At 35.5% G+C, this 15,826-nt stretch overlaps 1 long non-coding RNA gene across 6 annotated transcripts; it reads left to right on the top strand.

Annotated features, from left to right (window-relative positions):
• The first annotated feature begins 5,327 nt into the window (after window positions 1–5,327).
• Window positions 5,328–8,952, top strand: LOC113336257. 6 transcript variants are annotated; one of them, XR_003353672.1, is made up of 8 exons: window positions 5,328–5,664; window positions 5,881–5,951; window positions 6,043–6,106; window positions 6,209–6,307; window positions 6,922–7,020; window positions 7,156–7,343; window positions 8,083–8,181; window positions 8,281–8,952. It is a non-coding gene; the product is annotated as an uncharacterized LOC113336257 (long non-coding RNA). The 6 variants fall into 6 exon arrangements; XR_003353669.1 differs by adding an exon at window positions 6,705–6,779 and having other exon boundaries at window positions 5,881–6,106; window positions 6,925–7,020; XR_003353668.1 differs by adding an exon at window positions 6,705–6,779 and having other exon boundaries at window positions 5,881–6,106.
• Window positions 8,953–15,826: the final 6,874 nt, after the last annotated feature.

Raw genomic sequence — 15,826 nt, 5'->3', positions numbered from 1 at the left:
CTAATATCCTAATACCTGAAAAAAAAACAAGAAAGAAAAAAAAACACAAAACAAAATAAAATAGAAATTCATGCATCACTCGCTGGCCCACTCCCAATTGGAATCCTCCACGTCAATCTTTCAAATAAAGAAAATAATTCATCATCCATGGCACCTTCCACATTTCGATCCTCCATATCAGGATAGTCACGGATGTAGTTTTCATCCTCTAGGTCATCATAGTCATCCTCATCATTTTGACCTTCCACATCAAGATCTCGCCCACTGACCTCTGCATCATCCTCCATTTCATCATCTGATACATCTGGTACAACCATGGAAGGATAATGTTTAGAAAAAAAACTATTAATTAGATCAGTAAGCCGACGTGTTTCTCTTCTCTGTAGCATGTTTTCTGTCTGTAGAGACTCAATTCTTCAATTCAACAATTGTATTTCTTTTTCCCTTAAATCAGCCAAACTCTTGTGAGTGTGAGAAGCTTTGCGACCACGTTTGTTAAGACTCCCACGTTGTTCATTATAGACAGTTTCATATATGTCAGATGGAGTTTTACTAGATTCTCCTCGCAGTGTTGCTTCTTTCATGTCCTCCATTGTTTTCTACATAAATTACAGATAGCTATACATGATCATATACTGTTGCAGAGATATATTTAGACACAAAATTCTAAGTATATTTGTAGTATGTCTTACTTCATCTCCTGACATTTCGGTGGCAATTTTTTAGAACCATGGGTTTCTGAAAACAAAATCACTGCATCACAAGGCTTGTTCTCCGCAATCTTTGAAGCAGCAAGCAGTTGCAAACAAACCAAGTAAGTTAACACTACACGGTATATAAAACACGGATTCGAACCAACATCAGTAGACAAAGAATGAGATACAATTAATGCATACCAAATCATATTCTACGCTGGCAAAACTTCTGTTGCCCGCACTATGATTAATTTCCTTTGCTTTAGCAGCCGCAGTCCCACATTTGTTTATTGTAAACAGATTCTCCTCGCAGTGTTGCTTCTTTCATGTCCTCATTGTTTTCTACATAAATTACAGATCAGTACTGTTGCACAGATCAATTAACACACATAAAATTCGAAGTGTAATTGTACAGTATGTCTTACTTTCATCTCCTGACATTTGGGTGGTAGTTTTTTAGAACAATGGGTTTCCGGGAACAAAATCACCGCATCACAAGGCTTGTTCTCTGCAATCTTTGAAGCAGCAACAAGTCGCATACAAAAGAAGCTAGGTTAAAATTACACCATATATACAACAAGGATTCAAAATAACATCAGTAGAAAAAGAATGAGATACAATGTAATACCAAATCTTATTCTACGCTGGAAAAACTACTGTTGCCTGCACTATGAGAAATTTCCTTCGCATTAGCTGTGACAATCCCTCGGTTTGATTTTTTCTTTCATTTAAACTCCACCATCTGTTAGCTTAAGCAACTCTGCACATCAAGAATCAGTTCAGAAAAAAAACCAATCAGCAAACCAAATTGAAGAACAAACATGAATCTGTTCTGACTCGCTCGAGTCACAGAACATTTTGTGGTTTTCAGAAATAAATCATACTTCCTATGTGTATTAATTAAGCTTATTAGCAAAGGGTATTTGTTATAAGAAAAAAAAAAAAGAAATCATATGAATCGGTTCAGAAAATAAACCCTAACTCGGCTAAGAAAACAAAACCCTAATCAGGAAATCAGTGACGAATTATTGCAGAAATTAACGAATTCAAACACAACGAAAATGAAAATCTAATTATATACAGGAAATCAGGTATCAAACAAACAGAACATGAAAAAAAAATCTGTACATGTGAGATTTATACCAGAGTTTGATGTTGAGATGTAAATCGGCGTAGTTTAAGCTGAGATTTCTTGAGATGAAGTTGTGGTTTAAGGTGAAGTTAGGTTTGAGGTGATGTTGGGTTTGATGTTTATCAGATGACAGAGGGTTGCAGATAGAATTTTTAGAGAGATTTTTTGTAGATCAAGAGTTTTCTAATTTGACGGATACCATAAATTGGGGTTTGAGGTGAAAAGAGTTTTTATCTTTCTGAGTAATTGATTAACTCTTTTGATTTGATTTTTTTAGATGAGAAAGAGTTAGGGTTTACAAAGAGTTTTTCTCTTTCTGAGATGAGAAAGTGTGTGAGTTGAATGGAGAAAGAACCAAGGGAGACCAAACATGTGGTGGTCCTCAATTCTGAAACATGTGTGAAGAGTACGTGTGGTGGTTTTCGATTTTTTTATTATCCGAAAAATGGAAGAGGTGACACGTAGCTGTTTCTAGAAGAATGAGGAAAATTTTGACGGGATGTTTGAGCGGTATTGTGGTGGAATTTCCTCAATCCGCATGATAATAATAAGAGCCGTTAGATTAGTTTTTGTACAATATGATTGGTTAAGATAATAGGTTACGGATTGAGGAATGTGTTTGTTTTTGTCATACCAAACAAGGAATTGTGACCGTTAGATAATTTTTGTTTTTTTTTTGCTTAATTTTAGATCGTCGGATTAGAAATTATAACTAAAATACCATCAAAAATATGTTACCTTTTCATAAAATTCGATACTGCACCTCGTCATCATTGAACAACTATAAGTCGGAAACTTCGAGAAATGAACCTGGCTCCTAAATCTCAAAGAGACCCCTTTTCGTCAACTTCGAGGGATGAACCTGGCTCCGAGTTCGAAACCTGGACGTGAGTGAACTACTATAAGTAGGAAACTTCATAAAAACGATGAATTTCCAGCCTCCTGTCTTGCTCTCTCTTCCTCCATTAAAAACACGAGACTAGTAGACACGTTCAAAACATGGCACTTTTTATGTAAATGTATACATTTATCAAAAATAAGAAATATGTAAATGCATACGAACTTGGATGTTAAAATGAGCACAAACGATCATTTAAAAAAATTGTCCACAAAACTAATCATTTGGTAGCATATACTAGCGTGTAAAATGTATCCTTCAAAAAAAAATACATATAGTCCATTGGAATGTGACACGTTAAATCTAGTCGTTCTAAAATTGTCAATGATGCTTTGGTTATTACTCATTTCATAAAGCTTTAATAACGGCTTAACCAGCTTTTCTGTGATGCATTCATCTTATTGATTTCCATTAATGGATGCAAACAAAATTTACACTTGTCAATTTAAAATAAAAATACGTATCTTTTAGAATTTGTGTGACTGTGAAATACGAATAGCAGAACCAAAAAACTTTTTCCTCCTCTCTCTTTTATCCATTCTAGACATCAACGATTTCCGTCGAGGGGAAAATATTTCCGGCGAGCTCTAAACTACTCAGATTTCCTGGAGAAAATCTGAGCAGTATAAGTATCTAGATTTTATTATTTATTGGTTTCTTTTGGATTGGAAGGTAGGGTTTAGATTTGTGAAGGTTTTTATTGTTTTCCGACGATATATTCTTCCAGTCATCTGTAGTTTGGTTGCATCTTTATGGCATTTCTATTTACACTTTTAAGTGTTTCTCCTCTAGCTTTATTAGTTATTGTACTTTAGTTACTAGAATTTTGAAGATCATTAATATGGAGCTCCAGTCGCCGGATTATGCCTTTTTTTGGTCAAAATTTGTGCAAACTACTCCATTGAAGATGGAGCATATCTTTCTCGAGAAGAAAATACATCAAATGGTAGGGTTTTGTCCTAATATCACCCGTCATCTGATTTAATCGGATCTTTTGTATTCATAATTAGTTAATTTTCAATATTCCTTTTCTCTCTAGTCGTAATATTTGCCCATGTACTCCTTACAATTTGTTCTTCTTGATACTCAATTCAAACTAAATTTTCATGTTATTCATCAATGTGTTTTATATCACCTGACCTCACGCAACTTTTTTCTAATTCCATGGGTTTATATGGGTATTTATCAATTCAAATCCAATTTTGATCAACTTCAATTAATTTCACTTGTCATCCATCATCTTATGATTAGATAACATCCATCCTTACTCTTTATCCCAGTTCTACTGGTTTCTTCAGTTATCAGAAATTTATCACCAAATGTTCATCAACCTTAGTTAATTTCGCGCGTTTAAATCAATCTTATCCAATACCGCTCAACTCACTAGATTTCCCATAGATTTCATAGGTTTATATGGTTACATATCAATTCAAACTAAATTTTCGGTCGACTTTACTCGATTTTGCTTGTTATCCGTCAATCTTATTCAATATCGGTAGATTTCTTCTCTCAGATTCTGTAGGTTTCTCCATTTATCCATGATTTTAATCGAATTTCCATCGACCTTACCCAATTTCATATGTTATATATCCTCAATCTTATCGAATATCGCTTGATTTTATTGGAATTAGCTTGGACTCCATGGGGTTTTACCCATTCAAACCAAAATTTCACCAGTCTTACCTATTGTCGGTCGACCTCACTCATTTTCTCACGGATTGCACTAATTTTCTCCAATTATATATTATTTTAACTTAGTGTTCGTTTGTAAAAACGTTTTACCGGTTAAAGAGTAAAATGGTGGAGTAAGCAGATGCCAGATTAAGCAAATTCTATTAACCTTTAAACAAATGTATTGCACGGGAGTATTTTGAGTTCGAGACGCCAATTTGTAAGACTTCGGCCTATACCAAGAAATAACCGCTCCAAATGCATGTGAACTAAAAATACAAATGATTGTCTTGGAATCAACTGCATTAGATTTTACACATTTGTCCACCAATTTTACTCGATTTTTAATTTGGTCATGTTTAGTTTACACAAATTCCAATACCAAACTCATAATGAGAATAATATATGAAATTTGAGATAGAACAATTTGAAGTTTGAGAGAATGAATCGACAGTGAATAAGATTCTGACATTAAAATCGAATATTTTTCTAAAAATATATTTTTAAATTATGAGGATTTTATCAGGTTAACCCTTTTTCCTCAAACTCAACTCGCTCCTCATTATCCACCCATTTCTTGTTATCTATTGATAGTCACTACAATTAAGATCCCAATATTTAGCAATGCAAATTTCGGGTTACACACAAGACACCACACCAATACACCATAACTAAATATACGCGATCCAGCCTGATATATATCCAACCAATAGAAAATTAGATTTTTTAATCCTACCGCTATCTACTAAAACACAAAAGGTATAAGGATTGCCATCTTATTCAACGGTGGCAAAAGAATTTCAACCATAATTTTTATGTGGCGGGAAAACATTTTGGGGAAAATGATTTGGCGGGAATGCTGGCGCCTTTTTTTGGGTGAAATCTAAAATTTCAATGAATTTTTCTAGAATTCTCGACTAGAAATTTTTTCACAGCTCCTATCTCACCCTTTCTCTTTCATTCTCAGTATCAATTATTCTAAAAAAACATTGATCTCTCCCCTATCTCTAAGAAACTAAAACAAAAAGCAAAACTTGTTTCCAGAATTGAAACTCAGATCCCCCACATCTCTAGCTCACAGTTTAAAAGAAACTCTCATCCTTCTTTTTTTCTCTCAGAAATTCCAAATTGACCTTTTCCGGCCAAACCAAATCCAAATCAGTTAACCAAACATTTTCACCAAGGGAAAATCAAGGCTAAAAATAAACTTTAAAACCACGAGTTTATGTGGTGCGAGAAAGGGAATGAAGTGGCTGTTAACGTTTGAGGTTTGTTGTGATTTCTCTCTGTATTCTTCGAGAAAGTTGCAGTCGATGCTATATGTTGTTCAGATCTTAATTTTTTTTTTAAATCTTTGAGTCAATTATCTTTCCCTGTCATTTCCAGGGTTTTGTAAGTGTGGGATTCGTTTGATTTTGGGGTTTCTTGACCGATTTCATTTCTTTTGGGGGGTTTAATCAATTTGTTATTTCGATTTTGTGCAGTTAGTGTTGACAATTGATTGATTGAAAAAAAAATTCAAGAAAAATTGTTAAGGAAGCAAGCTGAACTCATGGTGATTGAAAGTTGTTCTTGTCATAATCTTGCAACATTTTCTCCAACAGATCTTTTTCTGATTGGCATTAATGGGCTTGCTTCTGTTATAGAAGCGAGTTTTTGATTTGCAGTACTGTTGAGAAAGGTGGTGATAGAGGTTTCCCTTACTCAAAGGTAAAATTGAGTTGCATCTTTGTTTTTCAAGTTTCTTATGATTCACATTAGTTTCTCAGAGTCTTTTGTTGATCTAAAGAAAAAATATTGATTTCTTAATAGGGTTTTCATTTTGTTGGAGTTGGGTATTGGTTTTGGTTTGTGTCGGGGATTTAGATGTTTGGGTATCATTTAGCACCTGAAATTAATCATCAGTTCGAGGTAATTTTCTTCTTGTCTTTCTTTTCCCCTTCATTTGAGCTAATCTTAGTCATCATTTTGATATGTATTACCTGTTTGAGATATTGTCTCACTTGCCAATGTTATGGATTGCATTCTCAACAGTAGTTATAGTGGTGAAGAAGAGGGTGCTCTGGTTTGAACTATGAAATCTCTGTAACTAGAAGATTCTTTTCTCCAAGCTAGTTCAAAAATGAGATAAGAGTCCAATATTAATTTGCCTTAGCTACGCTTCCTATTTCTTGGCTTTATCTCTTTTTACTCATTTATGAAAACCCTTTTTTGGAATGGTATTAGTTTTCCACAATTTTAATTTGTAGTGGGTTTATTATTTATGATTAAAGAGTGTGTTCATTGGGTGTTTTCTTGGGTGATTTAGGTTGGGTCGTATAGGCTTGATAATGATCTAATGCATCAGCAATTTGCTCTAGTTTATGTTTTGCCGACACGGATGGTAAAGACCATTTACTCTTGGCTTCTTAGGGTTATGTTAGTTTGGATTCGAGGCTTTTCTTTGTGAATTAGTGTGTGTTTTCTTGGTATTTTACCTTCAGCAGCACTAATTGCAAACCCTCTTGAATCTGCATCCCCTTCAGCAGCACCAATTGCAGACCCTCTCATGTCATCAACACTAGAACCAGCACCAATTACCTGGCTTTGGGAGAAATGGAATGAAGTGGCCGTTGCTTCATGAGGTTTATTATACCTGTTGATCTTTGTGTTTGCCTACAATAGGGTGTTTTCTGAAGTCTGTTCTGTGTTGAATTTTTTCAATACATTTAGCTTGGACCCCAAAGGTAAAAACTGATTTCCACCACTTCATTTTGCAGGAGAAAAGAATTCAAGATGAAATTCAAGAGCTTAACCCGTTAATTGCAAATTCAGGAGGTTACAGTCATCCATAATACAATCGGCTTGGCGGAAGCATTCCAGGTTCATTTCAGAAGCTAATTTCCCAAACATATCGAGGAACGTCAGATAACAGATTTACTCCAAGAATTACTAACATCATCAATTGGTAAGACTTCACTCCAAGAATTACCAATTCATGAAAACATGTTAATAGGAAATTTACCTGTAAGTATGGGAGAGCTCACAAGTCTTGAACGTTTGCACTTAGAAAAAAACCGGGTAAAACTCCTTCAAAGTTTTGGAGATCTTATGAATCTTTTTGAAGCTGATCTCTCTAGAAACAGCTTGTCTGGTCCCAGTCCTACTCAACTAGTTAAGTTAACCTCAATGTTAGTACACCTAAAATGTGGTCAGGAAATACACCAATATCTTGGTTATTAAAAATGAACCAATTTTTCACTTATGTTTAGCTGTAACAGGGTTAACAACTTAACAGTGGCTTTAAGTCAATATATCCGTTTCTGGCAGGGGTAGGGGCACAGAGTTTTGTTTCTTCTTTCTTCTGGCTTCTTTGTAATGAAGAATTAGTCTTCGAACCACCATGTAAGAAAAGTGGAAATGGAGTAGACTGTTGTATATTTGCTGTATATTGCTTCTGGATAATGCGTAAACTGTCCCAAGCATGTTCAATTTGTGAATTGTCACCTGAGATGAACTTTAGTTGTTCTGTTGCAGTGATTTCTGAATTGTCATTCTTATGGGGGTGAACTTTAGTTTCCACGAGAAATATGCTTGTTCTTCTGACTATTACTGTATCTATTTGGTGTACCTTTCTGTGGATACATTCTCATTCTACTCCATAACTCTTATTGTGTATTTCCTGTTTTCTTGTTGGAAACAAATAGGAGCATATGCCTTGTGTACTTGGATCACGCAGTTACTCCTGGTTGCCAGCAAAGGATTGAGTGCTCATTGATATCCCCAAATTTTATTTACAAACCCTGGTAGGTAACTCCTTCCAATTACTTCAATTTAAGCTTTGGTAAACTTTCTTTTGTGTTCCTATGCACTTTTTCTCATTGCTTCTTCGGTTTACTTTTCAGGTACATTGCGGATGAGTGAACTTCCGTTCGTCCTTCTGCAGTTTCTTCAAGCAACTACTTGAAATGTTTTCTCTGCAGTTGGCTCACAAGTTTTAATTTCATGACTTGTGCTTTAGCTAGATTTTATCCAATCAATCATGGTTTTGGTTTAGTACAAGTGTCATCTGGTTGCTTCCGAAAGCAATTAAGCAGCCATATACTCCGTAGGATAATTATCATTGCATCCCCCTATCATGTTTAAAATATTTTGACTTTTTCTGCTAAAATTCATATATCTTATACATGTATAGGAACTCCTGAATACCATGATGCATTTACTAATTTCATAGATACAGTCAAATGGGAAACTTGGAAATCCTGAAATCATATTTAGTTGTCCTTGTGGTGATAGTAAGAATCTCGCTGTGCGAATTCATGGGGAGCCGGCTAGCTGCTAGCATTTCTAATTATGTTCACCAAGAGAGAGCAACACCCAGTGTATATCAGGTGGATCTTTCATGTTGCAGATGATGCTCTTATTGATCAGGTTCATGAAATTAGACACGCTCGATGGGGATTCGCAAAGCTGGTGGAAGATACTGACAGCACTAGTTGATCTTCTTATCTATTTGAGTTTAAGTATTGATTTTAACTGTACATTTGTGATAGCAATTTGCACTACTTCTTCCATAATTTACAAGTTAAGGTCAGTGAAAAAGTGATCTAATATTGTTAAAAAGACTGCACAAAGCTTACAAATCGGAACATTATTGAGGATGGTTGATGACTTAGACTTAAACCCGCAATGCTGGAGTTCAAGTCGCCACATAATCTACTTGGTTTTGTGTTTAGAAACTAATGGAAACAGTAGTTGTGATTAAACTGTTGCCGGAGTACTTAAGAACTAGCAGTTCTAGTAGTTGTGTCTGCTTTGTTTCAAAAGCATTAGGCTACAAGCGTATGTTTTGTAGTTGGCCTACATTAGTTGGCCTACATTTGTTAATTTTTTTGGAAACTAACGAAAACTGGAGTTGCGATCAACATGTTGCCGAAGTATATAGGAACTACAAGTTTCCTTTGCCTAGTTATGGAAGCATTAGGTTACTAGCGTATATCATGTTGTTGGCATATGTTTGTTGCTAAAGAGTTTAGAAACTAATAAAAACAATAGTTGCGATCAATTTATTGCCAAAGTATATAAGAACTACTAGTTGCAGTTGACTAGTTCCGAAAGGCTTTGGAAACTAATTTTTTTGTGCAGTTGCCAGATTTTAGTGGCCTTTTCTCGGGTTTTTTGTAGTGTAACGTTTGGTCACGGTTTAGTTCGAGACTGTTTCTTGAAATTACCGTGACCACATCTCCAACAGCCATGGGTTGTTATTATTCACCGTGACAAGTTTTCTCTTTAGTCACGGGATGCTGGAATACATCGTGACCAAACCTCATCATTGGACACGAATTATATTGTTACCGTGAGTAATTTGTGAATTGTTAAACACATATATTAATATACAAGATATACTTGGATGTATAGGCACATCTATGTGTCTTACAAAGAAGAAAATGGAGGCACAGTAATTTTGATTGAAATTAATGTCATTGGATCTCATAATATCTTGCAAAATCAACATGGTTTACATTTTATCATGATCATGATATATGGATTCTACTAGAGTTAATAACAAAGACATCAATATAACCCGTAAGTGTCAAAACATGTTAATGAATTCGGATCGAACATAAGAAAGGGCGATCTCCAACAAAGCTTCCAAACGACAGCTGAATTTCCATTGCATGCCTACTCCAATGTTCATTCACACTACAAGAGCTCCTCCAAACTATCTCTAGCATGTCGCTTGGCCATGCAAAAGAGAAAGTAAAACGAAGTGTATTACTCAGAATTCTACTTTCTGGATCCACCAGTTTCATGGGTGCCTTTAGTGTTGTCTGTAGTGCACCAATGATATTTCCTAAATCCAAAACGTATGAAATTGAAACTGCTAACTATCTAGTGTACCATGAAAAAGTATCAGCCGATGACCGAAGAAAATCAACTTCTGTCCTAGTTTCCATTTTGCTGCTTGTCAACGTACGCTTGCAACTGTCCCACTTGCTGCCAATATAAGACCTACAGTTGCACAAATTTTACTGTTAAGAGAGATTTAAAATATAAAAAATGAACTTGCAGTTCTAAACGGTTTCACCGGGATTAGCCGGAGTGAAAGAATCGTTATCCATACTGGAAAAATTTCTTGCTTCAGCAAAAGGTACCTAGGAGGCCGTACATGAAATGGAAATGCATTCCAACATAAAAAAGGGTGACTTGGAAGCTCTACAATCTGCAAAAGAAGAGACATTTTTTTCCAGATATTATAACATCATAAAACTAAAAAGAACTAAAGTGGATGGTCCTTATTGACCAAATTATGTACCTCCATTTTTTTCCCACTTTCATCCCAATCGAAAAATCTCAGGTCAGCTGCCTCAAACTGGTCAGTTTACTTTGGATTTACATATACAAGTCAAAATAATGTAAACGAGCATTGGAAAAGGAAATTTAGCGCCACAAAATATAGTGCAATCAGTTAATTTTTGTATGGTAAATGAGCACTGGAAAAGGAAATTTAGCGCTCCATATAATCTAGTGTAATGAAAGACAATTTGGCTGCAATGGGTAGATTTCCACCAAATTTAATGCTACAACAGTTTTACAGGCTGACCTCATACCGATGACAATTGCGCTGATCCACGTGAGAGTAATTATCTATATAAATTGAACAAATATATATAGCACTCATTCAGAAAAAAAGATAGGCAATGTAAACAACTAACTAAAGTAATTAAAGGTATTTGTTGACTGAGAGTTAACAGATGTATCATATATCTTTTAGGTGATACAATTAGTTGTCTGAAATAATGTTCTTCGTGATCCTCGCCTCATTGTACTTCCCATGTGTTCGTGAGCCCTGCAATCATAGAAGTATCCCTTATGCGGTTTTTGTTCGATATATAAATTCCCACAAAACTTATCTTAGAACATAAAACATACGTATGGCATAAAATTTATAAGAGGTTTAGGTGTATCAGGGTCGAATTCTGCACTGTTAGCTCTTTCAAGAAGCATAACCTAATCAAAATCATAACCACCAAAGGTAGGTAAATAAATAATTGATGTCAGGAAGACTAACTAGAATGGGGAAAATGAAAAGAGCTGTTAAGAAGATACAAGACCACATACAGATATATAGCATAACCGATCACATTGATCTACATTCCCAAGCATATACAAGACAGGGGATGTGATTCTCGCTGGCATAATTTGCAACCAATATCATTCCTGACCACGATTTCTGAATCCCCCAAGAACCAAAACACATGCTGCATTCTGCAAACAACGTCTTACAGTAAAATATTAATGCGTCAATTGGACAGACTCCATGATCCGAATCTCAACACACAAAACAACACCGAAAGCCAATTCATCCTTAAAATAGGTATCAACGTAAACTATGATGCCAGGAAAGAAACAATTTCACATAAAGAAAGAACGGATGGATCTCTCACACTCTAGCAATGCTTATCTTTAGGGTACCTACATTTAAAATTATAATTCAATCAAAATTGGAGAAATAATTCACTATGATTTCAAATAAGAAAACTCTCCATGATTTCATACTTGAGCAAAATGTTATATCTATTGACCAAACAATTGACAACGATTTCAAACTCTTACCGGAAAAAAGAAAACAGATAATCAGCTTGGTCTTAATCGAACCCAGTAAAATTGTTTGCCCTAAAAAGATAATTTACAAGAAAAATATAGTTTTCACAGGGATAATCTAATTGCACAATAATAAAAAATTCCAAGATTGCACAATAATAAAAAATCTCAAGAATGTTGGTGTAGATCCAATTAAACACCAAGAAATAAATACTAACAGTGTTACCTTGAACACCAAAAGAGAAAGCTCAATGTTTACTGGCTTTCCACCAATTTTAACCATAAAAAACTTCAAACTATGTGATTGAGATCAAGAGATGGGCAAAAAAACATCGATCGACTGATTGGAACTTCCGATTCATACTCCATAAAAATGCCAAGCCACTTGAACTTAATCGAACACCAGTGTCACCATCAAATAGCAAAACACGTTGAGAGAAAAACTGAGAAACAAAAACATTGACTGACTGATTGGAAATTCAGATTCAAACTCCATAGGTAGAAGAAATTAGATCAAGCAGTGAATACAGATAAAATATGGTTTTTATTTGGGACTGAACGACGGAGAGAAGAAGTTGAGAGGAATGATTACCTTGAAACCTAAGAAGATGGGCGGAGTTTTCATAGATCGTGGGAGACTGGAAGTGCAGGTGGTGGGTTAAAAAATCAAAGCAGTTGTACTTCTACCCTTGATCGGATTTAAGAAAGGGGGATTGATGAAAATTAGACACGCATTCAATATACCCGTATCCAAAGAGATATACAATGGACTCGGAAACATATTTAACTGGGACAATCAATGTATTAGTCACGGTTATAGATACAATCGAGACAAAGCCAACCGTGACTGAAGGCCATAGTTGTACTAGTGATAGCTCACGATACCGATATCAAAAGATTATACGATTAAGCGGAAGCGGCTATCGGTTCATACCTTGAACTTGAGCTCCGATTAGCAAGAACAAGCAGCAGCAATAACAACAACGTTTCAACACGATGATCAGCGGGTACTACAATCTCCAAAAATGAGCACAAACTTGATTCACAGGCAAGAACTTAAAACCTTTATCTCCTTATGGTAACTCTCTTTTAGGGTTAGAGTTACCACTTTTCCAATGGTAAAACCTTATGTGTGATATAGGTGGGAATCACGTAACCCTTTATACATATGCTATAGATGTTTATATAGGTTACAAACCCTAAGGAATATGGAACCCTACCGGGCTTACCACATACAATATGGGCGACCATATCTAACAAGAACATATCAATGATATGTATTTTGGCTAGTTACTCAATGTGAAGCGGACAAAGAGATGCTAAACATGCCACAGGCAAACGGTGTTAAGCTTCTTTCTTGTATCTAGAACTCATGTTTCAATGTTGTTGTAAGAATAAAGTGGTGTATGGTTGTTCCGAGCAGTAACACCATATATACCTACTCAACTACAATCACTACACCATTTTTCCGGAATAGCAACAACTGCGTGCAGTTGCAAAAGGGACTTGCAACAGCATCAGGCCGTTGCGAAACCTGACGCTGCATATTTTTTTGCAACTGCTCATAAGCCGTTGCGAAATTTTCTTCGCAACGGTTTTCGGTTCACCCATATGTTTTTTCCCGGCTTTGCAACGGTTATGGCTGTTGCGAAAAGGTTTAGCAATTGCTGACTGCTGTTGCTATATTATTCTCGCAACAGCTCGGGAGCAGTTGCGAAGTTTAGAACCAAAAAAATTTAGAACGGCTAAACTTAGATGGATCCGGTTTTGTTATTCTGGTTCTAAATTTAGCAACAGTTTTTGCTAATCTTTTGCAACATAAAAGAAAAGTCAAGTTGACTTAGTCAATAGTTCCCTGTAATATTTTCAGGCCAAATCGAGGCCAAACAGTACCGAGAGACACATTGAGTGCGCTCTAAACAACAAAGTTTTCCATTTGAATAATTTATTCAGGCTAATAACATACAATCAATACCAAATAAAGTTCAGTTTTAGAAGAGATTTCTTAAGTTTCTGAAGAATGATATGCACAACCAAAAGATAGAAAATTTCAGTATATTTCTCAAGTTAAGTTATTAGTTCACATATGAGTTCAAATTCCAGAGATGATATAAGCTAGCATAGAGGAAAATTAGAACCTCTAAGGCATACACTAATTACTACCTGTCAGCAGGGGGTAAAAATTTCAGTATAATAAATACCTGTCAGCAGGGGGTATGAATTTCACCATCTTTCCATCACGTCCTGTTCTACCATACCTATGAGAAAGATCTCCTAAGTACTAGGAGATAGTTAGTGAAAAACATAGTCATTCTACTACCATCCATGAAATAGTTGACACAATCTAGGAATTGCAGTTCATTCCACGGGTATAATGCACATATTAAAGTTTTTATATCTGACTCATTCACAAAGTTTCTATCTCTGTTGCTTCCTTTTCAGTACCTACACATGGAGGAAAGACTTGTTCAATTAACAAAAAAGATAAAGAAACAGTAAAAAGTGATTCATAAACAAAACCACAATAAAAAGAGTTTGAGGACATAACTTCCGCATGACCTTGTACTGATTGGTGTCTCACTTCCTATTCTATTTTCTTCCAGTCCAGATCACAAGCTTTAGGACTTCTCACTGACACTTGTGCCAAGTAAATCGACTTCCTTGCACACATCTCCAAACGATTAGGTGATTCAAAATACTAAATTGTAACTACCTGGTACAGATTGGTTTGTCTTGAACCTCAGATTCATTCTCAAGTACTATGGAGGTGTAAAAGCCATATGCGTACTGTAACTTTTCGTACCTAGAAGAGACTTGCAAGGAAATAGGTGCTTATCAAGCGCATCACTGAGCATAAATTCTGAAACAAGCAACCTCTCGTCTCTTTCGCAACATCAACCAAGTAAGTTTGCCAATCTATGATTACAGAGCTGACAACCTGCTTTTGCCTTCTCCTGAATAATAAGAAAAACCTTCAGGCACAAGGAATATTATAAAAACATCAAAACTTACCTACGGATGGTTAATATTGTAGATGATTGGAGAAGTATTAAAATAGACACATTTACATATCCGGATGTCCGCGATAGTAAAGCTAGGGTACATGGGAAGCATGAATTACATTTGGCTACTTGATGTAACGTCATTGGTACCATAAGATAAATTATTACTATGATACTATGAATTAAAGTTGGCTACTTGATGCAAGTTAAATACATATATGATCTGGAGATGCTCAACATGACGTCATTTATTTCCAAATATATTACACTAGGCGTGACTGCATGATCTCATTGTTGCGAATTGGTTATAAATTCAGCTAAGTTGGATAGTTTCCACTATAGCCTATAAGTAAAAATACAAATAAGTTAATCTAGTAAGATCTAGTTCAGGTTGTTTGACTTCGATAGTATCATTTGAGAAACAATATAGATGTAAAAGTATTACCTGGGATTGGTTCCTTGTGACAGGTGCTCACCACCTAACAGAAATTTCCAAGGGATATCCAAGTACATGGATAAAATTGCACAAGTGGTTGTTGACAACCCTTCTTAACATGTACGCAAACAAGGTAATAAGGGATTCCGTATTTTACGGAAACTATTTCTAACCTTGAATAAAGCTAGAATAGAATGTCTCCCAAGACAATAAGTACTATAAAACCACAATGGAAAGATTTCATGTAATTTAGCTGTAAACCATGAAGATTCCATTAATACTGAAATCGGCGTTCAATGGAAAATTCAATGAAATGTGAGGGTAAGTTAGATGTCAAGGCTATATTACTGGCTGAGGAAGTGGTGCAGAATAATGGCTGCAACTTGCAATTAAGGAGTCATGGGACTA

Source organism: Papaver somniferum, unplaced genomic scaffold (genome assembly GCF_003573695.1).
Source record: "Papaver somniferum cultivar HN1 unplaced genomic scaffold, ASM357369v1 unplaced-scaffold_151, whole genome shotgun sequence".
Lineage (NCBI taxonomy): Eukaryota > Viridiplantae > Streptophyta > Magnoliopsida > Ranunculales > Papaveraceae > Papaver > Papaver somniferum.
This window is presented reverse-complemented; position numbering and strand designations above follow the sequence as displayed.